Source organism: Equus caballus, chromosome 15 (genome assembly GCF_041296265.1).
Source record: "Equus caballus isolate H_3958 breed thoroughbred chromosome 15, TB-T2T, whole genome shotgun sequence".
Lineage (NCBI taxonomy): Eukaryota > Metazoa > Chordata > Mammalia > Perissodactyla > Equidae > Equus > Equus caballus.
Genome location: NC_091698.1, coordinates 12,957,337 through 12,984,891, shown reverse-complemented (window position 1 = coordinate 12,984,891; position 27,555 = coordinate 12,957,337). Strand labels below are relative to the sequence as shown.

General features: G+C 38.2%; 2 long non-coding RNA genes across 2 annotated transcripts; one reads left to right on the top strand and one right to left on the bottom strand.

Annotated features, from left to right (window-relative positions):
- Positions 1–1,793: 1,793 nt before the first annotated feature.
- LOC138917615 (uncharacterized) lies at positions 1,794–8,055 on the bottom strand. Its single transcript, XR_011425797.1, has 3 exons — positions 7,731–8,055; positions 7,460–7,612; positions 1,794–2,034 (listed from the first exon to the last, which is right to left on the bottom strand). It is a non-coding gene; the product is annotated as an uncharacterized lncRNA (long non-coding RNA).
- On the top strand, positions 1,928–26,574 carry LOC111771823 (uncharacterized). The gene is made up of 3 exons (XR_011425798.1): positions 1,928–2,053; positions 20,119–20,235; positions 23,848–26,574. It is a non-coding gene; the product is annotated as an uncharacterized lncRNA (long non-coding RNA).
- The last annotated feature ends 981 nt before the right edge of the window (positions 26,575–27,555 follow it).

Below are 27,555 nucleotides of genomic sequence, written 5' to 3'. Positions count from 1 at the left end.
TTTTGGCTGAAGGATTTTTAGGCCAGTAAAGTGACCGTTTAAACACGTATCATACCCCTGGATGCTGAGAGAATGAACCTTCTTGGCTACATTCTCAGCTTTGATAACTGTGATAGGAGCAAGCCAGACTTTAAGAGAAGAACAAAACATCTTGGAGACTGGCAGAAACACATTGAATTTAGAGACAGCCACCTTTTCATTCCAAAAAGTACCTTATTTAATGTTTAGAGCCATGTTAACATGCACCAAACTTATGTGTTCCTAACTGGCCACAGGTGAGTCATTCATATTTCCACTGGAACTAATAAGTAATTTACGAATAATTTTGTACATACTATATAATTATTAATATAAGAGCAAAAATTAGAGTTCCTTGATGAATGAGCATAAAAACCAATGAACACTTTGAAAAGACATTGTAGGCATGTGGTAAGTCAACATTTCTTAAAGTTATGTGCTGTATGAGAACCAGCAATCTGTTCCAATAGATAATCCCAATTTTTTGACAAGAAGGAAAAAACCCAAGCCAACCATGAGAAAAAAGGAAACACTCTCAGACAAATCTATGTATCTTTTTTTTTTTTTTTGGTAAATTGTCAGGGAAAACAAGACAGGGTGTGCAAAAATAAAAACTGGTTTATGTTCTTAGAGTAAAAAAAGACAAAGTACTATTAGGTAATACAATGTGACAATTCCATTAGGAAGAGTTAATAAGTTAAGAAAAAATAAGTCCCACTCTTTAACTGAACAAACATCAATAACAGCAGGATTATTTCTGTCACTGATTTTCTTCCTTTTTTGTTTGAGAAATTTGATTAAAAGAGGGGGGGGAAATAGTCTGCTAGCAGCTATTTAACACAAATGAAGGCACAAATAGGACTCCAGAGTTGACTATTGCAGGTGTGGTGAATATCAGGTGATTCTGGCATGAACAAAAACTGACCCTGAAGTACAGTTGAAGATGTAGCTCTATTTTGTGCTGAAGTTGCATACCTAAGTGACTAACCCGATCAGGGGTCCAGAAAAATCTTTTCTTTCTTACTTTCTAGTAATAAAATATACTTATCAAAACTTGTTAGCTTATCTGTGCAAATGTATACTTATCACTGCTGCAAAAAAATATGAAAATAAACGCTAAAAGACCTGCTTTTCATAATGTTCAAAATAGCCTGTACATAGTCAGTTTCTGAAGAACTCTCAAGAGCTGAATTGGAGAGAGAAACCAAATATGGAATCCAAAGGAGATAAGGACAGCTGTGCCCTTGTAGCAGGCACTTTCGAATCTGTTGATGAAAGCTTAAAGGGAATTTACTTTGTAATAGCTGATCACAGATAAGCTACTTGTCCTTAGGAAAATGTAGGGCCAATAGGCCATGTTTTGACAGAAAACACCCTTGGATCATATCCCAGAATCCTTCTTTATAAGTATATCATACATATTATGATTTGGCTAGATCAGCACTGACTCAACTGCCACTAATAATTATATATGGTCTTAGGAAAAAAGGATACCACTGAAGTCACTGGATACAGTATTCATTTTAGACTACCTCAGGAAGGAATTGCACATATTTGCTCAATAATTATTAGTTTAAAATCTCCGTAAATATTTTTTTACATTTCTGCTTGTGAAAAAAACAATGTCATCATGGTTATATCTTCCTCCTAATCAAATATTCTAGAATATGAAGTCATTCCAAACTAGACTGTGGAAAGAACCAGATTAGAAGCAGGGCAGTGAGGTCATCCATTGCTGCTCTTCTCCCCCAAGTTTGTTTAAATGACTAAATATATCAGCAGCTGAAATTTATTCCACATCAGAAGCATCGTTGTCAGAAAGATGATAGTTACTTCCCTTCACCCGAATATATTCACTGTATCTCCCTTCATCAGAATCTGAAGCGCCACATGTACATAGCCTGTTGTCAAAGAGTGATTCAATTTCCTCTAATTTTTTCCCTTTGGTCTCAGGAAGACAGCCATAGATGAAAAGGAGTCCCACGGCAGCGAATCCAGCATAAAGGAAGAAGGCTCCTGCAATGGAAAATAATATGTATGTATAAATACACATAGATATACTTAGTCTATATAAATATGGTCTATATATATAGAGAGAGGGGCCTAGGTTAGAAACAGTCCTTGATTTTGACTTTCCTTTCTGGTCAGTCATGCATAACTGTGGTATGAAATGGAACCAAAAATTACTGCCAGCCTGGTTTACTCTAATTGTTCTAATCCTGTGAATATAATGTAATTTGCCTTTCTAAACTTGTAAGGCCAAACTCAAGAAGAATGATAGACCAGGTTCAGATGTAACTTCTGCTTTGCAGTCTTTTCTCATGTGGCTGGATAGAGATAACTTTTCTCTATGTGCTTTCACAGCACTTTGCTGAGGCCTCCTATCATAATAACCAAGAAATATTATAATTATGTGCATGTATTATTTGTCTTGTCTACTAGACTGGAGGCACTTTGAGGGAGAAATTCCTTTCTCATTTATCTAGTATTTCCAGAACCCACATACAATGATGACACTGCTGAACTCATGACTCACTGGAGTACATGGCAACTCTATCCTTCTGGTCTCTCATTCCAAAAGTCTGATAGTCAACCTTGACTTTTCTCTCACTCTCCTGCCCAGTATCCAATCTGCTGGTTAGTCCTGTTGGATCTGCCTTCAAATATAATCTGAAGATGACCACTTCTCCTCATTCCGCTGATGTCTGTGATCTGACAGCCATCCTCCCGCATCTGCACTGCTGCAGTGGTCTCCTAACTAGTCTCCTTGTTCCTTCTCTTAGATCCTTATAGTCGTCCGCTTTTTCTTTTGGTGCAGAGCACTTATCACCATCTGACATACTATAAAGCTTACTAATTTGTTTTATTTTCCTCCTCTAGAATGTAAGCTCCATGAGGTCAGAGAATTTTGTTCTGCTGTAAGACTATGCATGTCAATGCAGCACAACCACAAAGACATAATTACTACCTGGTTGTGTTTTCCAAGTGTCAATTCAGCAAGCCAAGATGGATGAGATATATGAGTATGTGACTTGAGCATGTTCTTACATATTTCCAAGATGGCCTTTCCTTATATAGTCCAATTCCCAATTTAAATATAAGAACCTATGCTTTCACTTTCGATGGATGGAAACAACTAACTATAATGGAGTCCTTGCCTAATTTTAGGCCTTTGGTCCAGACCATCCTGTATATGAGATGGGGGAAGGAAGATGACAAACTAATGGGACAAAGGCTGGAGAAAGGATATCAGATTGGGAGTTGGAAAATCTGGATTTCAATCTTGCTATGTGACTTCTAAATAGTCACTTAACCTATTCTCTGGCCCTCAGTTTCCTGATTCAGCAAAATCAGATGGTTTCTCAGCTATGATTTAAGTTTATAATTCTATAAATTTTACAACCCAAATCAGGACCAGGTTTTGGAGAGATGGTTAGGAGATGCTTGAGAGAGAGACATCCTCTTCTGTTTCAGTAGCAAAAGTGGTCTTAAGGGCAGAGTCTATGGCTTGTTTGTCTGTGGGTTCCCTAGTACAGAGCCTGACACACTGGAGCATCTAGAGAATGAATGTGCTCTTGTTGACTGCCAGATGGAATATATTGAGTAACAGATCTGAAATAAAGGGCTAAACTAGACAACATAAAGCTTGACTTTCAAATATGTCTTTCAGATGAATAGCATAGCAATTAAAGAACTGAATTAACATTTCTCAGTTCTGCTGAATCATTACAGAATAGGAAAGACATTATTAAGACTACATTCTTAAAGACATACTTATAAATAACCATTTCAGGAATATACACAGAAACATTTCTTGGGAAGGCTCAAGGAAAACTACAGAGGAAAAATGCTGCTCAATTTGCCACCCAAAAGAATCTGCTTTCTGGAATGAGGAGCCGTGAGAAAACAGAAGGCAAATAGAGATAAATTATGAGAAATTAGAAAAAATATTAAAGAGTTGACTAAATCAAGACATAGTTTGTTAGATTAAGTCATCAGAAGCCATACAATCTTAAGGAGCTGGACTTGTATAAATCAAATTCTCTTTAATAAAAACACAACTCTATTTACAAATATAGGGCTCATTTATTTCATTTGTTTGGTTCACATTGAATACTTACTACAAACATACATTTTTTTATGTCTTATACTTGGTAAATAACCAAAAAATAATACTAGGTAATCTGGGATGCGTGGCTGAGTGTTACAGTGAAAGGAAGGCACCATGGCTCTGTAGAGAATCACAAAGCAACCCAGGCTGAATCCTTGGGCAGTTTCTTAAATTCTCTTGACCTTAGTTTCCTGATTTAATGGAGAAAATAGTTCCTGCCTTGCCAAACTGCAAGAATAAAATAATGTATGTTACATGCCTATTTGAATTTGGATGTTAGCTGCTCAAAAAAGTGATAGACAGAATAATCAAATTCTACTAAATGAGTAGGGAACACAACAGATGCTTTCAGAGATAGAGTGGAACAAGGTTGGTATGACCAATAAATTGGGAATGTTTTCATCAAAAAGGTGATACTGACAAGCTAGCTTTTGGAGAATGTGGGAGTTTCAAGAAAAAAATGAAAGGAGATGAAGTCCTGTGATCTGTTTACAGATAAGCAAAGTTGTGGAGGTAAGAACAGAATTGGAATCTTTAGCAGAGAGGAACAAAGAAAGGATCATAATCATGATGATGAGAAACAGAAAAAAAAAAGTGCAACTGGTATAACATTTTAGACTAAACCAGGCTGCTAAACTCCAAAATCTCTAACAGAGCAAACCTAGTTTGGCTTTATAAAATGTAGTATTGAGGAAATATTCATCATAATTCACAATTTAGGAAGAGAGGCATGATCAGAAGTAACAAATCAAATCTGTTAGTGCTAAACTCGTACAGTTAAAACCAACTAGATGGGTTAGGAAGATTCTTGAATGCCATGCAGCTTCTTGCTTGTGACCCAGATTCCCAAGCCAAATAACATCAGGGAAATTCTATTAAAATACAAGACCCTTTTATTAAATCTGAGGAATCTAAAGCAAGCAAACGCCAAAGCTAAGTGGGCTTCTCTGGTGAGACCTGTGGTTAAGCCACAGAGGTGTGGGCAGGCCCGGAGGCTGTGACCTACTGCATGTAACGGGCAGGTCAATTACGTAACTCACTTTCTTAATTATTCCCCCCTCAGAATGAAAATGGAAAAAATGTCTGTCAGGATTGTTAAACAGTGCAGATACTCCTCAGCTTTATTCGGAAGGAAATAAATCTTATTAGAGTCCAACATTAAGTTTCAGATTAAGACAGGTATTTAATTGAATTATGCAAAATGAGGAATCAAAGACCATGTTTGATTAAATTTCAATACCTCAACCCAGGAACTTTGATCTAATGCTCTCCGAAGGATCACTTTAGTCACACATGCTATACATAAAATGGTATACTGGTGACAGTTTAATGATAATTTTTAGTAATATTACAAAACATTACTGGATGGGGTCCAAGGCAGACCTGTCTAAGCAGTATAGTTTATGAAGGAATCAAAATCTGAGGTCTTACAAAACAAAAAAAGAAGGACATAGAAAGACATGGATATTTCCAGAGAAATACATCATTATGGTGTATATTCATAAATTAGGAATAGAAACATATACCTTACATAAATCAGTAACATGTAGATTAAAATGTACATCAAAAAAAAAAACAGGGAAAAAATGAACCTGAACTGAAATATTGTTCCAGTACTAGAAAGCAGTAGACCTAATGGACTGACCGGTGCACTGACATGATAGAAGCTTGGCTTAGTAACAAAGCAAAAAGCTTCTTCTAATGGGATATTTTTTAAAGAAGTCTGGCTAGGCCCTATTTAAATTTTACTTCTGTTGCCTCATGTTTTTCTGACAGTATAAATTCAAGAAAGAGGAGCTTTGCTATCAGAAGTCTTACCAAGTAGACTATTATTTGGTCTATGAATTTCTATAAAAAATGCTTCCTCAGGATGTTAGTCTATATTTAGGTCTTAAATGTGTTCTCAGGAATCAGCAAATATGGGTAAATATTTATTGTGCTCATACTCATGGTGTCAGGAAGATAACTTTATGAATTTATGTAAAAGTTTTAATTGCCAAGTGGGATAAAGCTGAACATACTGAATATATATCCAGTTTAAAATGCCAGTGCATTTCCTTTCCAAGAAAATAAGTATTTCTAAATGTTCTAAATGGTGGTTGGGAGAGAGAAGAGTTTATATAGATAATACTCAGTAGATAAATAGTATTAAATAAAAGTAAATACCAATTCAGCATGTTCAGAAGAGAGGAGGAATAAATTTTTATAATGTTTCCTTTATTCATCACTCATCTACAAAATTCATCTGCATGTGTATTCATTTGACAAACACTTCTGAGTGCTTATCAAGTGAATGGCACACCCTGGAAGGCACTGGGAATTTAATGGTGAACAAGGTGTAGTAGTTGCCTGAGCTCATGGGACTTATGGTCCAGCAGTAAGGGGAGAGGGGCTGACAAACGAACCTGTTATTGCAAAAAGGAATCATGAGTGCTTAGATCATGGGGTGGGGTGAGATGAAGGGAGGTGAGTGATAGGGGAGGGGATCAGAGGATGGCCTAAGCAGCAGGCATTCCATATACAGCATAGAGGCTTAGGGGGTTAGAGTGAAAACCTCATATTTCATCAATTTAGAATCCAATCACAATCTATAAACTTATACAGACAATGAAGAAATCATCTTGCTAAAAAAAGAAAGACATTTAATTTTGGTAAAAATGGACTTGAAGTACCTTCCCAAAGTTTTTTCCTAATTCAGCCACTTCCCAATATTGTTTTCTTTGAGTTATGGCCTCCACACCTTTTCACTTGAACTCTTCTGTTATGTTTACAGTTTTGGCAGTGGTAAGTACCATTCTCAGTGGACACTGAAATGCACATGCCGTGGCCTGAATGGCGTAGATGATACAGTGGAAGGCATAACTCCCAGCACGACATTTGGGGGAGCTACTTTCAGCCCTACCCTGATTCTGCTCTTGGACAGGACTCCATCCCTGTCGTGGGACATCTTCAAGCATTAGCCCTAGACTTCCTGCCTACCTCTTTCTACCATTCTCTGTTGTTTGTGCTTCTTCATTAAACTAACAGCTCTGCTGTGAAGATTTCCAACTGGCGAGATAGCTGGGAAATGTTTGGGTTGGGAGAGTGGGTGGGTGGGTGAAGGCTATGAAGCACTGAGGGACAAGAAGCAATGCTGCTCAGGAAGGGAGAATTCCTCTTCTTTTTTTCCAGGTCCATTTCCAAGGACTTTGGGGAACAAGAAAGCCACACAGAGATATTTATAACAGCAAAAATATAACCATCTAGTCTTTTCAATCACAAATGATAGCATATCTAAAAACAGTAGGAAAAATAAAAATGAAACTATAGCTGGAAAAAATACTCTCTTACCATAGTATGTGAGATACTCTGCTGTGTGTAAAAATGTCAATGAAACCAGAACGTTGAAAATCCAGTTTATTCCAGATGAACATGCGTTTCCTGTACTTCTTGCCCAAAGGGGATATATTTCAGAATTCACAGTCCAAGGCATTGGTCCCATTCCTGAGAAATACAAAATTAAAAATTTCAGTAAAGTAGTATGTAAGGAATTTTAAAAAGAGTAGCTTGTCTCCTCTAAAAAGAGACAATTTAATTAACACAACAATAGCCTTTGGTTTACCAGGTGCGAAGAAAACAAGATATAAAATAAGGCCCAGAAGTGCAGTCCAGGAGTACGGAGTAGGGCAGAAATTGTAAGCCCAGAATACTTCTTCTGTTTTGAATTTGGTTTCATTTTCACACCTGAAAAATAATGCAATATAAATATTAACTTAGTGTTTTAGGGTATAGTTGCAGAAATTCAATGTGATCATTTAGGATGTATTTGGAAGTTCCTTAATATCATTAAGGAAAAGGGTCCAAGATGTTTTTCTTGAAAAAGAAAGTTAAGATTTAAATATACAGTATTAAATATGCAAGCTCACATAGAACTTTTTAGAGCTGAATATAATTCAAGAGCAACACAAAGAAATACATTGTACATACAACTCAATAGAAAAAAACCTGATTAAAAAATGGGCAGAGGCTCTGAATAGATTTTTTTTTTGAAAGATTGGCACCTGAGTTAACATTTGTTGCCAATCTTCTTTTTTTTCTTCTTCTTCTTCTCCCCGAAGCCCTCCCAGTACATAGCTCTATATTCTAGTTGTTGAATAGACATTTTTCAAAAGAAGACACACAGATTGCCAATAGGCACATGAAAAAGTGCTCCACATCGCTAATCATCAGGGAAATGCAAATCAAAACCACAATGAGAAATCACTTCACATATGTTAGACTGGCTAGCATCAAAAAGAGAAGAGATAAGTGTTGAGAAGGATGTGGAGAAAAGGGAACCCTTGTGCACTGTTGGTGGAAATGTAAATTGGTTCAGCCTCTGTGGAAAACAGAATGGAGGTTCCTCAAAAAATTTAAAGTAGAACTACCATCTGATCCAGCAATTTTACTTATATTTACCCAAAGAAAACAAGAACACTAACTTAAAAAGATAGCTACTCTCATGTTCATTGTGGCATTATTTACAATAGTGAAGACACAGAATCAACCTAACTGTCCATCAGTGGATGAATGGATAAAGAAAAATGTATATATACACAATGGAATATTATTCAGCCTTAAAAAAGGAAATCTTGCCATTTGAGACAACAGAGACAGACCTTGAGTGCGTTATGCTAAGCGAAATAAGTCTGGCCAAGAAAGATAAATAAGGTATGATCTCACTTGAATGTGTGATTTTGTTTAAAATAACAAAACAAGCTTACAGATACAGAGAACAGGTTGTTCATTATGGGAAGGGGGTTGGGGGGGGTGGTGGTGGGGTGAAATGGGTCAAAAGGCCCAAACTTCCAGTTATAGAAGAAATAAGTCCTGAGGATTTAATATACAGCATGGTGACTATAGTTAATAATATTGTATTGCATATTTGAAAGTTGCTAAGAGAGTAAATCTTAAAAGTTCCCATCGAAAGAAAAAAAAATCTGTATATATGGTGACAGATGTTAGCTAGACTTATTGTGGTGATCATTTCACAATATATCCAAATATTAAATCATGTTGTACACCTGAAACTAATATGTTATATGCCCATTCTCAAAAAAAATATATTGTGTTTCATAGCAGTTTTCATACAAGTCCGACACGATTTCCAGTTAGTCCTTGAAAGCTGCAGTAACACTTTTAGACCACTGAGAGTCAGTATGTTGTAGAAAGACTAGATTTTGCAGTCAGGACAAGACTCAAATTTCAGAACCAGCTTTTTCTTATCTGTAAAATAGGGATAATGCCTTACAAGTAATGTTAAGGATTAGAAGGGTCCTGTAAAGAGGTGATAGGGTAGATGAGGGCAGAGAACAATGCTTATATCTTATTCCAGCCAACCCTTTCCTTTTCTGCTGTGCATCCTTGCTTACTTCTCTATCAGTCACTCCTTGCTGTTTGCCTCCTAGTTCAACGGTGGAGCAAAGTCTTCTATGGTCTTAGATGGATTGTCAGGTTGAACTTCCAATTCTTTACCTTAATTGAAATCTGAATTGCACCTCAAGATACACTCAGCCTCAAAAACATTCTTATCCCTTCTTGTTATTTTAGACTGTTGTTCTGCCTCCATCAACCTCTGTTTTTGAACCTTGACATCCAAGCCCTATCCTTATTGCTGTGTCTATGACCTCCATCACAACACCCTACCTGTCTTGATGATTTGGGTGCCTGGTCAGTCATCTTCTCCACCCGCTCTCATCCTTTGCCACGTTCATCGATTTTTACTTCTAGCCCATCTAATACCGTGGCTTGATACTTCCTCGTTTAACCTCTGAAAATGCAGACAGGGCACTTCATAATTTGCTTGATCTGAAACTATTTTACTTTAAGTTCTCAAACACAGAGTATTCCTTTTCTGATTACAAGCACTTTATTTCCTCATTTCTGATAACTTGCTCCACACCCAAATCACAGTGTTTAGATTCTAAACTCCTCTCAGTATTCATTCACCTCATCGCTCAGCTTAGTCCATGCCAATACTGTCTTCTCTCGCCTCTAGAATCCATCTTTCTTTCCTCCATCCTTGTCTGCCATTCTCACCATTTCAGTTCCTAACCCTGTGCAGCACCATTAACTTCCTTCAATAACCACTTTTCAGAAGCTGGGCAAAACTGTGAAACCATGCTGCTGGGTTCTATGAAAAGTTCATGCTATTTCTTCTCAGTTGGGTCCCTAATTATGCTTCTTTATTTTTATCCCTTATGGTCTTCTCTACTGAATTCTTGGCTTATAGCAGAGTAGGCATTCAATAAATTTTGTCAACTATTGCCTCAATTAATTAAAATATTTCTTACTGTCCTCTAGCCTTGAATCTTTCCCTCTGCTTTCTAGGTACTAAGACCTTGGCTCCTTTCAATTTGAATGCCCTCACTTTTTCTCTACTGAACCTTTACTTTTCTATATTTTCTTTCAGCTTTTCTCCTACCTCCAATGGTAACATGTCTCTTGCCCTTTCTAAGGACTGCCATTCCTGCATCTCATTCTCCTGCATCTCATTCTCCTGCTGTCTCCTCTGGGGTCATGTTCTATCAGTAGTCTGTTCTCTTTCTGCCATCTTTAGTTCCTTCCTACTAGACCCTTCTTTTTACAACACAAAAGATCACTTCTACTCGAATGTTCAACCCCTCTCATATTACTACTACTAGCTTGTTTGAAATTACAGACAAATTTATCCTAGTGAGCTCTACATCCTCACTACCCACTCTTTCCTTCACAGCCCTGCTCCCCTATCCACCCAGATGCCAGCTGACTCTTACTCAGGCTGTTTTCCGAATCTGCTCACCCAAAAGTCCTCAATGACCTCCTGATCCCCAAATTCATTTATCTTGCCTTAATTTTGAGGCTCTGATGACTCTGTGGTGGTTGATGTTGCTGACAACCCTCCTTCTCCTTCCCCTTTACTTTTAGATCTATATCTTCACCTTATCTCACTGACATATATGTCTTCATTGCCTTTTTAAAATGCCTCTTCCTCCCCTCAACTCTAAATATAGCTGTTCTCTAAGGCTCTGTTCCGGGGTTTATACCCTCTCTCTTAATCATCTCATCTAATTTTAGAGCTTTTCAATCTCCACGTGGATGCTGAAAGGTTATTGTAGCCTCGACCTTTTTCTCAAGCTCCATTGCTGGAACTTAGGTATCTGCTGTGCATCTACAGCTAGATATCCTGCTGTGGCCTGAGCACAGTATGGCTGCAAGGGAATGCCATGTCTTCTCCAGGAGGTGGGAGTTGGGCTGTTCTGGGTTCAAATCATGACTCTATCCCTTATTAGCTGTGCTCATTCATTCAAAAATTTAGATAATGAGTGCTTTTTATGTGTCAGACATTAGTGATATAGCTCTGAACAAAATAACCACCGTCTGCATTTGTGCAAACTAGAGTTTAGGGGCACAGGTGCAGTCCTGTTTCCTGATCTGTAAAATAGGGCAAAAGACCATTATCACAGGCTGTTGGGAAATTAAATGTGAAAATGCATACTGAGTGCTTAGCACACTGCCTGGCATGTAGTGAGTATATGCACAGTAAGTATTACTTTACTAGTGCCTCTCATGACATTTCTGTTTGAGTTAACACCTCCATTCCTTGACTGGAAATTGATTAAAATCTTGGAGTTATCTTCAATCTTTTCTTATCCATCTCTTTTTTTAAAGTTTATTTTCTTTATTGAGCTAAGATTGGTTTATAACATTATGTACATTTCAGGTGTACATCATTATATTTTAAATTCTGTTTAGACTACATCATGTTCACCACCCAAAGTCTAATTACCATCCATCACTGTACACATGTGCCCTTTTACTCCTTTGCCCTTCCCCCTCCCCTCTTTGCCCTCTAGTAACTACCAATCTAATCTCTGTATCTATGTCTATGTTTCTTCTTGTTGTTTTTACCTTCCACTTACGAGTGAAATCATATGGTATTTGTATTTCTCCCTCTGACTTATTTCGCTTAGCATAATACCCTCAAGGTCCATCCATGTTGTCACAAATGCCAAGGTTTCATCATTTTTTATGGCTGAGTAGTATTCCATTGTGTGTATATATCCCCCTCATCTTCTTTATCCATTTATCCATTGATGGAAACTTGGGTTGTTTCCATGTCTTGGCTATTGTGAATAATGCTGCAATCTTTTTGACTTAGTGTTTTCATGTTCTTTGGATAAATACCCAGAAGTGGGATAGTTGGATCATATGGTAGTTATATTATTAATTTTTTGAGGAATCTCTATACTGTTTTCCACAGTGGCTGCACAAGTTTACACTCCCACCAGCAGTGTCTGAGGGTTCTCTTTTCTCCACATCCTCTCCAACACTTATTTCCTGTCTTAATGATTATAGCCATTCTGAACGGCGTCAGGTGACAATAGCTCATTGCAGTTTTGATTTGCATTTTCATGTGCCTGTTGGCCATGTGTATATCTTTGGAAAAATGTTCAGATCCTTTGTCCATTTTCTAATTGGGTTATTTTTGTTGTTGTTGTTGAGTTGTATGAGTTCTTTATGTATTTTGGATATTGACCCCTTAACAGATATATGATTTACAAGTATCTTCTACCAATTGTTAGGTTGTTTTTTCTTTTTCTTTCTTTTTTTTTTTTTTGAGGAAGATTAGCCCTGAGCTAACTTCTGCTGCTAATCCTCCTCTTTTTGCTGAGGAAGACTGGCCCTAGGCTAACATCTGTGCCCATCTTCCTCTACCTAGCATGGCTTGCTAAGTGGTGCCTTGTCTGCACGCAGGATCCAAACCAGCGAACCCCTGGCTGCTGAAGCAGAACGTGTGAACTTAACCACTGCACCAATGGGCCAGCCCCTGGTTTTTCATTTTGTTGGTGGTTTCCTTTGCTGTGATGAAGCTTTTTAGTTTGGTGTAGTCCTACTTGTTTATTTTTACATTCATTTCCCTTGCCTCGGGGGAGTCATTGTATTCAAAAAGATACTGCTAAGACCAATGTTGAAGAGTTTATTGCCTATGTTTTCTTCTAGGAGTTTTATGGTTTCAGAATTTACATTCAAGTCTTTAATCTATTTTGAGTTAATTTTTGTGTACAGTGTAAGATAATGATTTTTTTCTTTTGCATGTGACTGTCTAGTTTTCCCAACACCATTTATTGAACAGACTTTACCTTCTCCATTGTAAGTTCTTGGCTCCTTTGTTGAAAATTAGCTGTCCATAGATGTGTGGGTTTATTTCTGGGCTCTTGATTCTATTCCATTGAGCTGTGTGTCTGTTTTTGTGCCAGTGCCATGCTGTTTTGATTACAATAGCTTTGTAGTATATTTTGAAATCAGGGAGAGTAATACTTCCAGCTTTGTTCTTTTTTCTCAGGATTGCTTTGGCTATTCAGGGTCTTTTGTTGTTCTATATCATATAATTTGGGGATTCCTTGTTCTATTTCTGTGAAAAATGTCATTGGGAAATTTTGATAGGGATTGAACTGAATCTGTAGATTGCTTTAGGTACATTTTAACTATGTTAATTCTTCCCATCCATGAGCATGGAATATCTTTCCATTTATTTGTGTGTCTTCTTTGAACAATGTTTTATAGTTTTCAGTGTATCGGTCTTTCACCTTTTTGGTTAAGTTTATTCCTAGGTATTTTATATTTTTGCCATTGTAAATGGGATTGTATTCTTAATTTCTCCTTCTACTATTTCATTGTGTTACAGAAAGGCAAGTGATTCTTGTATGTAGATTTTGTATCCTGCATCTTTACTGTATTCGTTTATTATTTATAATAGTTTTTTTGTTGGATTCTTTAGAGTTTTCCATACATAAAATCCATCTGCAAATAGTGACAGTTTTACTTCTTCCTTTTCAATTTGAATCTCTTTATTTCTTTTTCTTTCCTGACTCCTCTGGCAAGGACTTTCAATACTGTGTTAAATAAGAGTGGTGAAAATGGGCATCCTTGTCTTGTTCCTGTTCTTAGAGGGAAAGATTTCAGTTTTTCACCATTGAGTATGATGTTACCTGTGGGTTTGCTATCTATGGCATTTATTATATGGAGATACTTTCCTTCTATGCCCATTTTATTCAGTTTTTAAAAATTATAAATGGATGCTCTGTCTTGTTGAATGCTTTCTCTGAATCTGAGATGATCATGTGATTTTTATTCTTCATTTTGTTAATGTGGTGTATCACACTGATTGATTTGCAGATGTTGCACCATCCATGCACCCCTGGAATAAATCCCAATTGATCATGGTGTATGATCCTTTTAATGTATTGTTGTATTTGATTTGCTAGTATTTTGTTGAGGATTTTTGCATCTATGTTCATCAGTGATATTGGCTTATAATTTTCTTTTTTTGTGTGTTGTCCCTGTCTGGTTTTGGTGTCAGTGTAATGTTGGCCTCATAGAATGAGTTAGGAAGCGTCCCCTCCTCTTCAATTTTCTGGATGAGTTTGAGAAGGATAGGTATTGAGTCTTCTTTGAATGTTTGGTAGAATTCAGTGGGGAAGCCATCTGGTCCTGGGCTTTTGTTTTTTAGGCGATTTTTCATTACTGTTTGGATCTCCTTACTAGTGATTGGTCTATTCAGATTATCTATTTCTTCTTGATTCAGTTTTGGAAGGTTGTATGATTCTAGGAATTTATCTATTTCTTCTAGATTATCCAATTTGTTGGTGTATAGCTTTTCTTAGTATTCTCTTATATTCCTTTGTATTTCTGTGGTGTCCATTGTAATCTGTCCTCTTTCATTTCTGATTTTATTTATTTGAGCCTTCTCTCTTTTTTTCTTGGTGAATCTAGCTAAAGGTTTGTCAATTTTGTTTATCTTTTCAGAGAACCAGCTCTTAGTTTAATTGATTTTTTCCACTATTTTTTTAGTCTCTATTGTATTTATTTCTGCTTTAATTTTTATTATTTCCTTCCTCCTGCTGATTTTGGGCTTCATTTGTTCTCCTTTTTCTAGTTCCTTGAAGCGCACTGATAGATTGTTTGAGAAAAATCTTGTTTTTTGAGGTAGGCCTGTATTGCTGTAAACTTCCTTCTTAGTACTGCTTTTACCATATCCCATAAGTTTTGGTATGTCATATTTTCATTTTCATTTGTCTCCAGGTATTTTTTGATTTCTCCTTTAATTTATTCATTGATTAATAGTTGTTCATTAACATTGTGTTTAATCTCCACATATTTCTGGCTTTTCCAGTTTTCTTCTTGTAGTTGTTTTCTAGTTTCATACCATTATGGTCAGAAAAGTTGTTTGGTATTATTTGAATCTTCTTAAATTTTTTGAGACTTGTTTTGTGGCCTAAGATGTGATCTACTCTGGAGAATGTCCCATGTGCATCTGAAAAGAATGTGTATTCTGGAGGCTGGCCCAGTGGCATAGTGGTTAAGTTCGTGTGCTCTGCTTCAGTGGCCCGGGGTTTGCCAGTTCAGATGCTCAGTGCAGACCTACACACTGCCCATCAAGTCATGCTGTGGCGGTATCCCACATAGAAGCACTAGAAGGACTTACAACTAGGATATACAACTACGTACTGGGACTTTGGGGAGAAAAAAAAGAAGAGGAAGATTGGCAACAGATGTTAGCTCAGCGCCAATCTTCCTCACCAAAAAAAAGAATGTGTATTCTGCAGTTCTTGGATGGAATGTTCTGTATATATCTACTAAGTCCATCTGGTCTAATGTGTCACTTAAGGCCAATGTTTCCTTATTGATCTTCTGTTTGGATGATCTATTCATTGATGTAAGTGGAATGTTAAAGTTCCCTACTATTATTTTGTTACTGTCATTTTCTCCTTCTATGTCTGTTAAAGATTGCTTTATGTATATAGGTGCTCCTATGTTGGGTAAATAGATATTTACAAGTTTTATGTCCTCTTGTTGGAATTGCTTCCTTTATCATTATGTTATGCCCTTTGTCTCTTGTTCTCGTTTTAAAATCTATTATGTCTGATATAAGTATTGCCACTCCAGCTTTCTTTTTGTTTCCATTTGCTTGGAGTATCATTTTCCCTCCCTTTACTTTCAGTTTGTGAGTGTCTTTAGATCCAAAGTGTGTGTCTTGCATGCAGCATGTATAGGGGCCTTCTTTTTTTTTATCGATTTAGCCACCCTTAGTCTTGTTATTGGAGCACTTAGTCCATTGACATTTAAAGTAGCTATTGATAAGTATGTCCTTATTGCCATTTTGTTACTTTTTTCTGGATGTTTTTGTAGTTCTTCTCTGTTCCTTTCTTCTTCTCTTGTTCTCTCATGATTTGATGGCCTTCTTTAGTGTTACGTTTGGGTTCCTTTCTCTTTATTTTGTATGTATTATTATAGGTTTTTGGTTTGTGATTATCACAAGGTTCGTATATAATAATCTATGTAAATAATAATCTATATTGTTTATGGTCTCTTAGTTTGACTTCTTACTAAAATCCCTACACTTTTATCCTCCCCTGACATTTCATGTTTTTTATATCATATTTTACTTATTTTATTTTTGTGTATCCCCTATCTTCTTATCATGGAATTAGATAATTTTAGTACTTCTGTCTTTTGACCTTCTTACTAGCTTTATAGGTGCTTGATCCACTACCTTTACTGTATATTTGCCTTTACCAGTGATTTTTTTTCTTTGATAACTTTCTTATTCCTATTTGTGGTCTTTTCTATTACATTTAAATAAGTCCCTTTGACATTTCTTGTAAGGCCAGTTTAGTGCTGATAAACTCCTGTAGTTTTTTCTTGTCTGGAAACTCTTTCTTTCTCCTTCCATGATATGAATGATAACCTTGACAGGTAAAGTATTCTTGGCTGTAGGTTTTTTCCTTTCAGCACTTTGACTATATCATGCCACTCCCTTCTAGCCTGTAAGGTTTCTGCTGAGAAGTCAGCTGATAGCCTTATGGGGTTTCCTTTGTATGTAACTTGTTGCTTTTCTCTTGCAGCTTTTAGGATTCTCTCTTTAATTCCTGACATTTTAATTATAATGCGTCTTGGCGTGGACCTCTTTGGCTTCAGCTTGTGTGGTGCTCTTTGCACTTCCTGTACCTGGATGTCTATTTCCTTCCTTATGTTAGGGAAGTTTTCAACTATTATTTCTTCAACTGGGTTCTCTGCCCCTTGTGTCTCTCTTCTCCTTCTGTGAAACCTATAATATGGATGTTAGTATGCTTGATGTTGTCCCAGAGGTCCCTTAGGCTGTCCTCATTCTTTTAAATTCTTTTCTCTGTTCAGCTTGGGTGATTTTCTCTACTCTTTCATCCAGATCGCGGATCCTTCTTCTGTGTCATCTACTCTGCTATTGATTCTCTCTACTGAATTTCTCATTTCCATTATTGTATTCTTCTGTTCTCAATGGTTCTTTTTTATATTTTCCAATTCTTTGTCAAAGTTCTGTGTTCATCTCTTCTTCTCCCAAGATCAGGGAGTATCCTTATGACTACTAGTTTGTACTCTTTGTGAGGTAGATTGTTTATTTCTGTTTTCTTTAATTCTTTTTCTGAGGGTTTGTCCTATTCCCTTATTTGGAACATATTTCTTTGTCTCCTCATTTTGCCTACTTCTCTGTAGTTATATCTATGTATTAAGTAGCTCAGCTGCATCTCCTGATCTTGGAAATGTGGCCTTATGTAAGAGATGCTTTATGGGGCCTGGCAATGTGCTCCTCTCTCATCACCTGTGCCAGATGTTTCCTTGTGTGGGCTATGTGTGCCCTTCTGTTGTGGTGGAGTTGCTACTGCTACAGGCGCATGGGTAGGTTAGGCTGGCCCCCAAGCTGGCTGGTTGTAAGGCTCAGCTGGGTGTGGCTGCTGCAGTGACTTTATAGCATGGGGCAAGCCCTGGCATGGCTGGCTGTAAAGTCTAATAGCATACAACCACTGCTATTTTGCTGTTAAGTAAGTCAGGCCCCCACTGTGGCTGGTTGCTAGGCTCAGGGGTTCACAATTGCTATAGGCTTTCAGTGTGGCTCCCTGTAGTGCGCGGCCATTGTCAGCTCTCTCAGGAGTGTAGATGGGTAGAGCTGGCTCCAGGTGTGGCAGTGTACAATCATTTCAGGTGTTGGAATGTGGGGCAGATCCTCTATGTGGCTGTTTGCAATGGCCAGCAGCACAAGTCTGCCGTGGGCCCATGTGCCCCACCAACACAGGCCTGCACACACACCTTGTCAATGTGGACCCACAAGTTTGCTGCGGGCTTGCTGTGGGCAGGGCCAGTCCCTGGGGCAGGCTGCCTGCTGCCTGGCTGTGCTTGATTGCCACGGGTGCTGTATTGGGTAGGACAGATTCCTGCACTAACAGGCTAAAGGAGGAAATCCAACGGCAGCTGCCAATGTCTGTGTCAACACAACTGAACTAGGTCACAGTAATGGTTGCTACCAGTGTCTCAGTCCCGGGGGTGCGGTGGGGGGTTGGCTCAGCTGCCTCCTGCCTCTCTGAGATGTGCTCCAACCTTAGCAAGTGAGTCAGTTTTACTAATGAACTATGCACTTTTCTTTCTGGTGTTTTTGTGTTGGTTTCCAGATCGGGTGAATCTGTGTGTGGGCCCTTTAAGATCAGGTTTTCCTTTCTCTGAAATTCTGTGGTTTTTCCAGGCGTATTCCCTATTGGTTTTCAAAGCCAGCAAAGCCAGGTATTATGGGATCTCATCTTGGTTGTGCTGAATCCAAGGGCTGGGATGCCTATTGTGGCATAAAATCCCTGGCTCCTCTGGGAAAAGCTCTGTACCTTTGAGATTGCTCCTGGCCATGAAGCGCCATGGCTAGGATGTGGTTTTTTCCTCAGCAGAGTTGTATTTCTGCCTCTTCCACCTGTCAGTGTTGTCCCTTGTGGGGGTTATTTTTATCCAGTTTCCAGATCTCTCTCAGAGGAAACTGTCCCACAAGTAGTTGTAGATTTGTTGTGTCCATGGGAAGAAATGAGTTCAGAGTCCTCCTACACTGCCATCTTCCAAACTCTCTACCTCTCTTTCAATGCTCCATACTTTTAAGTCTAAGTAAAGAAGAGTGACTAAGACTATAAGCTCTGGAACTGACATCCCATGTTCAAATCTAGGTTGGGACACCCAGGTTTGAAGCTAGTCACTTAACTTTTCAAAACCTGTGTGAAATAAGGATTTTTTTTATTGAGGTCATAATAGTTTATAACACTGTGAAATTTTAGTTGTACATTATTATTTGTCAGTCACCATATAAATGTGCCCCTTCACCCCTTATACCCATTTCCCAACCCCCTTCCCCTGTGATAACCACTAAACTGTTGTCTTTGTCTGTGAGTTTCTCCAACATATGAGTGAAATAATACGGTATTTGTCTTTCTCTGTCTAGCTTATTTTGCTTAACATAATACCCTCCAGGTCTATCCATGTTGTTGTGAATGGGACGATTTTGTCTTTTTTCTGGCTGAGTAGTATTCCATTGTATATATATACCACACCTTCTTTATCCAGTCATCGGTCGATGGGCACGTGGGTTGCTTCCACTTCTTGGCTACTGTGAATAATGCTGCAATGTAACTCCCTTTGAATTGTTGATCTCAAATTCTTTGGATAAATAACCAGTAGTGGGATAGCTGGGTCATATGGTAGTTCTATTTTTAATATTTAGAGAAATCTCCATACTGTTTTCCATAGTGGCTGCACCAGTTTGCATTCCCACCAGCAGTGGATGATGGTTCCCTTTTCTCCACATCCTCTCCAACATTTGTTATTTTTTTGTCTTGGTGTTTACGGCTATTCTAATGGGTGTAAGGTGATGTCTCAGAGTAGTTTTAATTTACATTTCCCTGATGATTAGTGATGCTGAACATCTTTTCATGTGTCTACTGGCCATCTGTATATTTTCTTTGGAAAAATATCCATTTAGCTCCTCTGCTCATTTATTGATCAGGTTGATTGATTTTTTGTTGTTGAGTTGTGTGAGTTCTTTATATATTTTGGAGATTAACCCCTTGTCGGATATATGATTTGTAAATATTTTCTCCCAGTTGGTGGATGGTCTTTTCACTTTGTACCTTGTTTCCTTTGCCTTGCAGAAGCTCTTTAGTCTGATGAAGTCCCACTTGTTTATGCAAAAAGGATTTTTGTGCCATCTATCTCAAAGAGCTATTTTGAGGTTTACATGAGATAATGTATGCAAAGAACTTCACAAGGTATGGGTAAGAAATCATATTTCCTGGAGATATTTTCTTGAACCTGACTCTTCTTAGTTGCATTAATAGCATCCTAATTCAGACTCTTGAGTGTTTGTGTCATCAACTGCATTTGTCTCTGTGGCAGACTCGATAGTGTCACCCCTCTATAATCTGTGTTTCCTGATGTTCCTGCTCCTGTTTAACCCTCTCCCTTTGAGTGTGGAAGTGACCTGTGACTTGCTTCTAACCAAAAAAATGTGGCAAAAGTGACAGGACATGTGATTAAGTAAGATTACAGTGCTCTCCAGCTGAAGTCTCTCACTCCCTTGCTGGCTTTGAAAAAGCAAACTGCCCTGTTGTGTGATGCCAATGTAGGGATGCTCATTGAAGGAAGTGAGAGAAGTCTTTAGGAGCTGAGGGTAGCCTTTGGTTGACAGCTAGCAAGAAACTGAAGTCCTTGGTGCAAAAGTTACGCAGCAATAGAAAATGAGTAGTAATTATTTTTCCTTCTTTTAGCATTCCTTTCTTCAAACTGCTACCCCACCAAGTTGAGCTCTAGAGCATTGCTCTTGCCACCTCACGGCTGAAAAACCTTCATCCCACTTGTCCCAACTATGAAATGGGGCTTGCAAACTTTGGGTGCAGCCTACCTTATCCTATACTCCTATACAAAATCCTTTTCTCCAAATAGACTAGACTACTTCTTTTCTGAACCTGCTTTCCAGACCCAGCATCTTCTATTTATGCCATTTCCTACAAGTGAAGGCAAACTCTCAGTCCTCATCTCCACCATCAAAATCTACCTCAGCCCTTAAGGCTAGTACAGATGCCACCCACTCACCTTTCTGCAGTATTCTCACTCTCCTCTCAATGCTTCTCATTGTCCTCATTTATATCATCATCACATAGTGCTCTGTGTTATCCTATTTGAATATACTCCCTCTTCTACTGCTCTGGGCACTCATCCCAGGCAGCAGAGCACAAGGGTTAAGGGCACAGAGTCTAGAGTAGACTGCAGGATTTTGTATGTTGGTTCTGCTACTAACCAGCTGCATAACTTTGGGCAAGTTACTTAACCTCTTTGTACCTTGGTGTTTTTTTTTTTTTTTGAGGAAGATTAGCCCTGAGCTAACATCTGTTGCCAATCCTCCTCTTTTTGCTGAGGAAGAATGGCCCTGAGCTAACATCCGTGCCCATCTTCCTCCACTTTATATGTGGGACGCCTACCACAGCGTGGCTTGCCAAGTGGTGCCATGTCCGCACCTGGGATCTGAACCGGTGAACCCTGGGCCGCCGAAGCAGAATGTGCGCACTTAAGTGCTGTGCCACCAGGCCGGCCCCTGTACCTTGGTTTTCTAATCTGTAAAATAAGAGTCCCTAATAGACTTCCTACAAAGATTAAATACAGTGATAATTGCTTGGCAGAAAGAAAGCAATTTATTGTGTTTGCCAAAAGAAACAGTCATTTTTGTATCCTCCCCCTTTTTAAAATCTCAACCTCTAGTCCATAATAGTACTCTCTATAGAGACAAATAGTCATTAAATGATGAATGAAGGCTTGACATTTGCATTTGTTTAAGTGTGAGTAGGAAACAGCATTAGAAATCTCCTGATCAATAACTTTCCACCTTCATTTCCCACCAATCAAATAGCCTTTTGAGTCATGAAGATCTTAAAATGGGAAAATAAGAAAGGGGGTAGGGAGAGGGAGGGGGAGGAAAGGAAAAAAACCTGGAGAGGGCAATGTTTACAAATAAATCACTAAAATTCACTGAAAAATTCTATTTACTATTTTCATTCATTATTATCAAAGTTCCTTGCATGATCTCTTGCTGAAACCATGGAAAGTAGCATATTTTCCGGTAGGCTCTGTGCTTGCTCTGATGTACCTTTTCAGCATCTGGCCAGGCACATTTATATATGTAAAAGCCCAAGTAACATCTTGTCATCCTCGTGCTGATTTTAAGGACAGCCCTGCAGGCACTGACTTGGCAGAGTTACTCAGCAATACGTAGACAGCTTAAGGACTAAGAAAGTGACATCACACCTGACCTTCAAAATATAAACACCAGAAATCCCAACTAAAAAAATAAAAACGTATATTCCAAATGTTATTGCAAAATACCCTCCTGTTTTCCTGGCTTAGTGACTGCTGGTAGAAGAACACAATGCTCGGGAGAAAGAACGAAAATACTTTGACAGCAGTGTGTGGGTTGGGATTAGAAAAAGTCATGCTCTCTGATGGGACACCTTCTCCCCACATCCTAGAGCAAAAACAGAAAATGACTACAATAATGGGAGCTGCACGGAGGATGCTGCAGTGGACAAAGCAACAGAATCGTACGCAAGCAGGCAAAATATGTTTCATTTTGGCAGAGTGAGAGATCTAATCTTTACCAGCAGCATGACTAGACTGACAACCTGATGGTAAAGCAAATAAATGATCAGTTCCCTGTTCCAGCCACGGAACCCACAGTGCTTCCTTTAATAACATATCTAGAAATGTACAGCTCTCTTTGAAGGTGAAACAATTCTCCCTTGCCTACTCAACACCCACCTAAAACCAGTTCATATGCAGAGCTATTTCTGCCTGTTTTTTGTGTTACTTCTCCATCAGATAGCTAAAGAGTTTTAAACCAAGAAATAACCACAGGAACTAAGTGATGCAACTGCTCTTGCCACAATTAACTACAAGGAATTTATTCCTCACTTCCTACACAGCACATGCTTTTTGTATTGCTCCTTTATTCACCTTGAGGAAATTATTTAACTGCTTCATGTTCATAGATGGGAGATGGGAGAAAATACAACCAAGAAAATACACAAAACTTCAAATTTTATCTATTCAATCCTAATCAATGACAAACCTATAGAATTTGCCCTCTTCCCAAAAGAGTTGATAAAAGATCTAGGATTCTGGACAAGGGAAGGGAGGTTTACTACGGTTTGTGTGACACATCTGCTGATCTTCTACCGGGTTTACTGCCTGTGCTATCCTTGCCAGTTCATGACTGAGAAGTGTGAGCGAAGCAGCACTTCATCTCAGTTCCTGATGTGGGACTGTCATTTCTTTGAACAAGATCATTAAGCTATCACCTCAAAACAAAATGGATACCCCTAAGGGTTAACTTGAATCATTCTCTATCTATAGAAATTTACGATCTGATTACACAGTTATAGTCTGAGGGTGGTGGTGGAGAGGTACCTAGAAAAGGATAGAGTGTCCCTCCAGGCAAGGACACCTTCATTCTTCTCTGAGGAGAAATGAACACACTGCCAATCAGTCAGAACTAGGATGATGTAAATGTACAAGCAACTCAAGCCATGAGAAATTCCAACTTTTGGGCATCCCATCCAAAGCAACCAGGAAAAGTTACTGTTACAAACTTGACCCCTTACTACTCACACACGTTAAGTTCTGTTCACTAGCATAATTCCTATATGAACTAACATGAACTAAATTTATGTCAAGGGTGGCAACATAGCATTTAAACTCTAACATGTCTGTTGTTAAATAATTTTGGCAAAGTATGGCTCCCTAGCTTGCAGTGTGCAGACCATGCTGAAGATCTTGGCCTTGGATGATTTTCTATTGTCTAGCCTTTTTTCCCCTGTTTTTATGTTTTACAGTTTTCCTGCAGAGGACTGTCACATGAAGACAAGGTGGAAAAAAGTCATCTATTATCTTTTGTTAATTACCATTATTTTCTGGTAAAAAGAAAACCTTTAGAATTATTGAGACAATTAAATCACAGATATGGGTAAATTTCAAAAGCATTAGAAATTTGGAGCTAAAGGCTATTTTTTTAAATGAATTAATAAAGTTTTATTTATATATAAATCACTGTACCTAAACCACTTACCAATATGTTGACTAGCTTGTTATAATACCCTAAGTGTGGGAAATAGATGGACAGAATATGAGTGGGCAAGCAAATGAAAATAATAATACTTAAAGCCGTAGGAGATACAGTAATATTGGCATAGTCTTTAATTCTGGTAAGAATTTAAATTGGTATAATTTCCTCTTGGAATGAAATCTGGCAATTTTTACATAAGAATATTCATACCCAAACATTCATGACCCAAAGTCTTGTTTCTAAAATTTATCCTTAAGAAATAATTTAAATGGGAAATACTTCCACTCTAGTTTTATTTATCACAAGCTTAACATAGATAAGTAATTGGAAACAATAAAGATATACTACAATGCAGGGTAGTTAAGTCAATTAAGGTACAACAAATGAATAGAATAAAGCAGCCACTAAAATAATAATTATAAAGTAAGCTGGGCCAAACCACAAAGGTTGGTCTGGGTTTGAAGACTGGTCAAAATGTCTTAGACTCAACTTAGGTTACTTTCATTTTGGTACCAAACTGGCAAATAGTACAACAGATTTATGCACAATCAACAACACGTAAGTGGACTTGGTCCTCGGTTCCCTCTCCGGTTCCTCCCACACTTGTGCCTGAAGTTCTGTGGTCAATGCAGAGTGAAGAATCTGCCAGGTCAGAGGAGCCCTGAACTCTGCCTTGGCGAGAGTCCACATTAGCAGTGGAGCTTCCACCCCATTTCCGAATGAGAAAAATTTTCCACTGTATTACTTTATAAGAAAACAACTCATCATTCTTTTTCCTACTATGTCATCACACCTACAGCAAGCTTGGTCATGGTCTACTTCATGAAGATTACCTGGAAACATGGAAAAGGCCTGGAAGTTGGCAGTGCAGGAGATACCAAACTATAAAACATTCTCTAGGATATAAGGTTGTACGGATAAGAGAAAAATGGAAACATGGAAAATAGGAGGGAAAAGGAAATCTATTGAGATGATTATTTTTACTTTTGAATTTATAGTTGTGATAACATCACTTTGACAAGATGGGAGAAACTTTAGTGACTCACAAACAACTAATCTTGGGCCTCTTCTTCCATTTCTTTTTGTTTCGCCCTAAAATTTTTCCCCTTGTAAAGGTAGGCATTAAATTTATTAGCCATTCACATGCTTCCACTGGCACTGAAAGGAAGGGAAATCTTGCCTTTGAAGTACATTACCTTCTCCATCATGCTGTTTCTTAATATTGCCCCAAAGTCCTCAAAGCACTGGTTTCCGTATTTATACTCCATAGTCACTATACTGCTTCCCGTCCTACAGGGCCTGCCTTTGCCCACAGCTCCAGGGTTCCCCACGAGCAAGTGGCAGTGCTTTGCCCCACAAACTGCCTGCCCGGCTGCAACTATGTTTCACACCAAGGCCGTCAACACCCGTGGTATAGAGAGAGTGGATGCTTTATACCGGAGAATGACTTGACAGTTTATATTCTCTCTCTCAGAAGTCAGAATAGGAAATATCTGAAGAGGATAGAGCCATACAGAAGTGGAAAGACTGAGAGAGAGAAGAGAGTAAGCAGAGGTCGTAAGAAGGGTCAGGTACTTGACAGTGACAGAGGAAGTGCGGAAGAGGGAGGCCAAGAGCAGCCTGCTGCCAGTCTGATGGACAGTATTCCCGACCTCCATGAGGCAGCGCTGAGCGGAAGCTGAGACTTTGCTTTCTTTCCTATTTTTTTCCCCTTACTTTTCTATGTAACTTTACCATGAAACTTCTGTTAACAGAGAAAATCAAGGGTGTCTCTGTTCCTCTCAATGTGAAAAGTTCTAACAAAATAATAGCTAAGTTCTTAGAGCACCGATCCTGATTCTGAAACTATAAAATCCCACAGGTTCTCAAAAAAGTGTATCACAATCACCATACAGCTCCATTCCTGCACCAAGATTTTTTCAAACACTGAAAATACAGTAGAAAAAATTAAAGTAACTTTCCCCGTGTAGTCACTGTGGGAGGGGCTACCCTGATTCCAACTATGCTGTACTACAGTGGTCATATCTTCTGGAATTCCTTTTTGAATCATATTCAGAATCTGCTGCTTTGTCACTCAAGAAAACCAACCTTATTTTTTCACTTTCTACTTCGGGCTCTCTTCCTCTCCTTCCCTTTTCCTTTTGTTTCTTGCCATCATGAGCCAATCATATGAGGAGCTGTGTTAAGTACTGGGTGAAATGAGTGACTGAACCAAATGGAGTAGAGGTGGGGAAACAGTATAATTGAAATAATAGCAGCAAACACAGGATAATAAGTTCATTTGTGTGTTATGGCTCTAGCGCCATAAGAAATAAGATGGATGTTGCTGAAGGGGGTTGTGTTGCAGCCACACTGCTCCATCATTGGTATTTCAGTTGACAGCCACTTGCTGTGATATCCTAAATGATGCCCCATATCTGGCACAATGTATACATTTGTGAAATCACTGAGTAAATAAATGAATGAAGGAAAGGCTTAATGGCTTCAATAGAGTCTATTTTGCTGGTTACTACTAATTTACTAATTTAATAACTTTAATAATTAAAAACAATTTTTTCAAATAAAAATAACACTATAGTAAATGAAATTAATAATATAATTTATAATGGGACCAAAGTTATTTCTTTGGAACAGGGTTATGATTGGCCCTCATGTGACTGTGCTGTGACAAGGATCTCATGATGGTAAGTTATACCATCCCTCTCAAGTTCCAAATCAGATACCTGAGCTTTTTCCACACTTACGGGTTCACTCTGCTGCCTGACTTCTTTTATTCCCCTGCAATACTTGGGGACCTTTCTCCAGTGAGGACACAACACCTCTATCTTCCCTCTTCCCTCCCCAGGCTTCAGAGGCCAGTTCTTAACACTTCTTACAGATAACCAATGCTCAATAAATGTTTTTAAAATAAAACAATAAAAATACTTGTACAATTCCCATTAGGATCTGACACAAATTTCTCCACTATATATTGTAAGCATTAGAGAAGACGTGTATTTGTTGTCAAAAGTTTTTAAATTCTAAGAAATTTATCTCTACTTAATTTAAAAACTTACTGCCTGTGGCAGTATGGGAAAGACACATTTCCTTACCATACGCATTGTGAAATCCATCTGTATCATCTCAAGCTTGAAGAATTTCAAGCCACACCAGAACTCTGATTTAATTTTCTTTCCACCGCAAGAGTGCCTGCACAGTATCCGTCACTCATGTTTATTTGCAGGTGCATGGGAATGAATGTGGCTGATTTATTGCTGTAGGCTATCTTGATGCAAACAATGGTATACTTTGTTTCTTGGATTCTTTTCAATCCATTCTACAGCTGCCTTCCCTCAAGTGTGAGTTCTATAGCTTCTTTATGAAAGCTATGCTCCCAACAGAAATGTCCTTGAGTAGCTGTAAATCTTCACGTGATGAAATTGACTAATATTTGTATAAAGTTTTACCATACACAAAACACCTTAATATACATTGACAC